The 6,000-nt window shown below is 40.6% G+C and overlaps 1 pseudogene; it reads right to left on the bottom strand.

The window, feature by feature from the left end:
- Positions 1-737: 737 nt before the first annotated feature.
- On the bottom strand, positions 738-1,680 carry LOC139005145 (mitochondrial nicotinamide adenine dinucleotide transporter SLC25A51-like; annotated as a pseudogene).
- Positions 1,681-6,000: the final 4,320 nt, after the last annotated feature.

Genomic DNA, 6,000 nt, shown 5'->3' with positions numbered 1-6,000 from the left:
CATTTTACTTTGTATATAAACTGCTAAAATACATGTATATATCCATAAAAATGAATTCCTCTTGTTGTTGTTTTTATTTTAAACGTAGTCTACATAATTAAGAGTTTATTTTACTGAAACTGAAAATGATTTGCTAAAGGCAAAAATGTACATCTGTGTGTTTGTTTCTATGAAATTTTAAAAGATTCTTTTCTCACTTATTCTTTTTCTTATTGAAATCTTTTATTCTGAATTTGTTGGTATTTAATGAAAACAGCATTGTCCATAATTCATTGTGCTTTGTGTTAGGTATATTCTGAATCCTTTCCCTGTGTTCAGTATTCTTCCATTTTGCCCCACTTTTGGCTCCTCCCCTCTCTGTAGTTTTCCTGTTATTCTCATTTCTGGTGTCACAAGAGACAGCTGAATGGCTGAGAAAAGTAGCTTAGACCTGGTTTCTTGCAACCAGCTGCACCTGTATCTGGCTTAACTGTTAGCCCTGACCTTTACAAAAGACACATAAATATCCCGCCCTCCCTACTCTTGCTTGCTGACATCGATATACTGGTCTCAGCCTGCTGTGCAAGAATGTAATAAAATTTCTTAAACTATCACAATGTCTCTTGGCCTGGTTCCTGTTGGCTCAAACCCAACACCCTGAATTTATGACACCAACTTATATTTGGCCAATTGGGAACCAGGTCAAACTGCATTATTCTTTGAAGGTCTAGTCAGTTGATAAGTGACAATTATTTCTTTCATGTAACCTTTAACAGAAATTCATAAGTTTCATTGATTATGCCCCAAAAGATGAGGGACCCATGGTAATTCAGATGGGCACCTCTGAAAAGATTTGTCTGTTTTCTGTCCAGTTCTAACCAGATTATTTTTAAAACCATAGGAAAAGACTGAAATTCCCCTTCAATCTGAAACTGCATGCAAGTTTGTACAACATTAACTGGAAAAAACAAGATTCCCAACATGGAACTCAATAAACCTCCATAGAAAAAATCATTGATCAATGAGTAGTTGCAGTAGGCAGATGCTCCTTAATGGGACTCTCAAGGGCAACCCCCCCCCCAAACACACACACACACACACACACACACACAAAAAAAAAAAAAAAACACACACAGGACATTGCTAAACCCATTATGGAAAAGAACACGTGTCAAGACACAATAATACTCTCCAATTCCATGTCATTTCAGTCCCTTGAAAACCTGATAAAAGTGTTTGTAAATTTGTTATGATGCTTGTGTTCTTGAAGCAATGTTTGAACTCTTTCCAATGAAATGAAAATTGCTTCTGTTGTCCCTGCAAGTAATGCTGCCATGCTATGGGTTTCAAACTCTGGGTTACTGATATGCTGATGGAAATGTCAAGATAAAACCTCATACAGACTAAATGTAAGTTCCAGTGTAGTTGTCTTCTGCATTAATGGGGGAGGATTCTACCATACAAGTTTTGAAATACATCCATTTTAAACTGAAGCACTACATCCCTGATTTTGATTACATACAGCTGTTGCCAAAAGAGGACCTTCTGAATGGGAAATGTTATCACTACATTGTTGAAAGCTACATAGCATCCATACAAATGATGTTGCATTTCACCAAAATCTGTAATATAAAGTGATATATTTTATTTTGAAGATGTTATTATGGACAAACTCTTTTCATGAACTTCTGAACCCATCATGTGGCTTAAGGTCTGTCTTCTTCATGAAAGATTGTTTTAACCCTTAGTTGTGAAGAATTATGACTGGATATTACTGCAGGCCCAAAGTCTCACCTGTAACAACATCTGGACCAGGTGTTTTGAGGAACAGTAGCTTTTTGGTAACATTCTCAATATTTTTCCATTGTTAATGGTCTGTTAGGTTCTCTCTTCTAGAGTCAATTTTGATAACTGAATTTCCTGCTTCTCTCGCTCACCAGTTGGGTGCCAGGCTCCATTCTAGGTAGCCACTTGTAGGCGGGTCAGTGAGCAATCCCTCTCAGGCAGGCACAGACCTTTTCTTACTGCAGTTCTCTTTTCTCATTTAAATGCCCAAAAGGTCATGATAGGTGTTTAGTCGGCAACATGGCGACCAGTAGGACGGGAGTGAGTGAGAGAGTGTGAGTGAGCAAGGAAGTGAGAGGGGAGTATGCGGATGTGCCTGGTGCATGTGTGTGTGAGTATGTGTGTGTGTGAGTGAGAGACAGATCTTGCAGGAGTCTCAGGGGCTGGAAGATCAGGCACTGATCTGTGCTACAGGCACTTCCCAGGTAGAAAAAAAACACCTAATCATAGCAGCAATTGGGAAAAAAATTAAAAAGTGGGAGGAGAGTTTAAGGGAGCTATGTAACAACATGAAACGAAGCAACATCCACATAATAGGGCTCCCAGAAGGAGAAGAAGCTGAACAAGGAATAGAAAGTCTGTTTAAAGAGATAATGACAGAAAAGTTCTCTGACTTGGGGAAGAAAAAAGTCATAAAAGTCCAGGAGACACACAGAGTCCCAAACAAGATGAATTGATTATTGGGAAAAAATAATTCAAAAGACCCACTTCAAGACACATCATAATTAAAATGGCAGAAGTTAAAGACAAAGAAAGAATCTTAAAGGCTGTAAGAGAAAGAAACAAAATTACCTACATCCCTTGTATTATTACAATATCCACTGATTTCTCAACAGAAAAACATCAGGCCAGAAGGGAGTGGCATAAAGTATGCAAGGTAATGAAAAGCAAGAGAATGAATACAAGAATACTCTATTCAGCAAGGCTATCATTCAAAATTAAAGGTGAAATAAGAAGCTTTGCAGACAAGAAAAAGGCTAAAGGAGTTTATTACCACCAAACCAGCAATGCAAGAAATCCTAAAGGGACAGCTGTCTGAAGAAGAAATAGAAAGAGAGGGAGGAATACAGGCATAAAAAAAATGGCAACAAATACCTATCAATGGGTTAAATATTCTAATTAAAAGACATAGGGTAGCTAAATGGAGAAGAAAACATGACAAGAGATAAGAAAAGCCACTTCATAATGCTAAAGGGTCTATATAACAAGAGGATATAATTCTGGTAAACATATATGCACCCAATACAGAAACAACCACATATATAAAAAACTCTGGAGGATATCAAGGGTGAGATAGACAGCAATACAATCATAGTGGGGGACTTCAATACCCCACTTTCATCACTTGATAAATCTTCAGGGGGAAAAAATCAACAAGAAAACAGCAATCCTAAATGACACACTAGATCAAATGGAACTAATTGACATCTTCAGAACATTTCACCCCAAAGCTATGGAATATACATTCTTCTCAAGTGCACATGGGACATTTTCAAAGAGAGACCACATGTTAGGTCACAATCTAAGTCTACGCAAAGTCAAGAAAATTGAAATTCTATCAAGCATCTTCTTAGATCACAATGACATGAAATTAGAAATCAGCTACAATAAAAATGCTCAAAAACAATCAAATACACGGAGGCTAAATAGCATATTGTTAAACAATGAATGGGTTACCAAACAGATCAAATAAGAAATAGAAAATACCCTGAAAAGAAATGAAAATGAACACAAAACAGTCCAAAATCTATAGGACACAGTGAAAGCAGTCCTGAGAGGGAAGTTCATAGCCCTACAGGCCTACCTCAAAAAACAAGAAAAAATGGTAATAAGTTATTTAACTATACAACTTAAAGAATTAGACCATCCAAATTAGAAAAGAGGAAGTAAAACTGTCATTATTCACAGGTGAATTATATTATATATAGACTCCATCAAAAAACTACTAAATTTAATAAATGAATTCGGCAATGTAGCAGGATACAAAATTAACACCCAGATATCTATTGCATTTTTATATGCCAACTAAAGGCCTGGCACACAAAAATCATGCACAGGTACAGTCCCTAGGCCTGGCCTGCAATCAGGGCCATCTTCCCCAGCTGCCCACAGCTGGCCCTGCCCCCCACCTCCACTCCCGCCCCCCACAGTTCCCTGTTTGCCATCGGGTGATCGGAGTCTACAGGTTGGGGGGAGGATCTGAGAGGTCAGCCATTCCACCCACTCGCCGGCCCAACCCCTGCCGTGGGTTACCTTCTGTGTGTGGGGCAGGGGCCTTGGCCTGGCACCACCCGCATACCCCTGGTTCCCCATTTGTCATTGGGCAATCAGAGTCTGCCAGCCAGGGAAAGGGACCAAGAGGTGGTCAGTGTGCCTCATAGTGACTGATCGAGCAGTCCTTCTGGTTGTTCCACCATTAGGGTAAATTTGCATATTACCCTTTTATTATATAGGACTAGTGGCCTGGTGCATGAAATTCATGCATGGGGGGGTGTCCCTCAGCTTGGCCTGCACCCTCTCCAATCTGGGACCCCTGGGGGTATGTTCGACTTCTTGTTTAGGCCCTATCCCTGTCCTAAACTGGAAGTCAGACATCCCTCTTGCAATCCAGGACTGCTGGCTCCTAACCGCTCACCTGCCTGCCTGCCTGATTGCCCCTAACCACTCTGCTTGCCGGCCTGCTCTCCCTCACCTGTCCCCCGCCAGTCTGCTTGCCCCCAACTGCCCCCCTTGCTGGCCTGATCGCCCCCACTGCCCTCCCCTGCCAGCCTCATGGCCCCCAGCTGCCCTCCAGAGCTGGCCTCATGGCCCCCAACTGCCCTCCCTGGCCAGTTTCCCTGTCTAATTAGCATATTACCCTTTTATTAGTATAGATAGAGGCCTGGTGCACGGGTGGGGGCCAGCTGGCCTGTCCTGATGGGGGCCCCGGATCTGGATGGAGGGTCCCCACTGGAGGGTGGGGCCAGCTGGCATGAGGGGCCATGAGTGGTTTGCAGGCCAGCCACTCCCCCAATCTGGTAGCAATATGTTTACAGATATATCTCCTAGGACAATGGAAACTAAGGAGAAAATAAACAAATGGAACTACATCAAAATAAAAAAAACATCTGCACAGAAAAAGAAACCAAAAAAATAACAAGAGAGCCCACTGCATGGGACAACATATTTGCCTATGATAGATTTGATAGACACTTCTCCAAAGTGGACATACAGAAGGCCAAAAGGCATGTAAAAAAATGCTCAGTCACTAATTATTTGAGAGGTACAAATCAAAACGACAATGAGATATCACCTCACACTTGTCAAAATGGCTATTGTCAACAAATCAGCAAATGACAAGTATTGGCAAGGATGTGGAGAAAAGGGAACCCTAGTACCCTGCTGATGGAAATGGAGACTGGTGCATCCTCTGTGGAAAACAGTATGACATTTCCTCAAAAAATTAAAACTGGAACTTCCATTTGACCTAGTGATCCCACTTTTAGGAATATATCCTAAGAAATCAGTAACACCAATCAGAAAGAGTATATGCACCCCTCTGTTCATAGCAGTGTGATTTACAATAGCTAAGATTTGGAAACAGACTAAGTGTCCATTAGCAAATGAGTGGATTAAAAAACTGTGGTGCATCTATGCAGTGGAATATGACACAGCTATAAAAAAGAAAGAACTCTTACCATTTGAAACAACATGATGGCCCTGGAGAGAAAGATAAGTGTCACAGTATCTCACTGATATGTGACATCTACTGAACAACATAAAGTGATGAACAAAAATAGATCCAGAGATATAGAAGCATGGAACAGACTGTCAAACCTCAGAGGGAAGGCAGGGGAGGGTGTGTGGCTGGGAATAGATCAACCAATGAATTTGTATGCGTATAAGCACAACCAAAGGACACAGACAATAGGGTGGTGAAGGCCTGTGGTGGGGGGTGGGAATAGGCTAGCAGAGGTCAATGCGGGGGAAAAAGGATGTATGTAATACTGTCAACAATAAAGATTTAAAAATGATAAAAAATAAATTCCAAAGAATTTATTAACTATTATAGGTCTTTTACTTTTCTGAATAAGAACCATATAATTAGTTTTTATGCCCAGTGGAATAATTTCCTCCCCAGAACTTTTTCTAATATGATCATCTCTTTTGTTTTTCATTAACTACTGGGAACCTATG

The sequence above is a fragment of the Myotis yumanensis genome, unplaced genomic scaffold (genome assembly GCF_028538775.1).
Source record: "Myotis yumanensis isolate MYYU_CA2020_CCGP unplaced genomic scaffold, mMyoYum1.0.hap1 SCAF_3, whole genome shotgun sequence".
Classification (NCBI taxonomy): domain Eukaryota; kingdom Metazoa; phylum Chordata; class Mammalia; order Chiroptera; family Vespertilionidae; genus Myotis; species Myotis yumanensis.
Note: the sequence above shows the minus strand (reverse complement) of the source record. Positions and strands in the feature narration are given on the sequence as shown.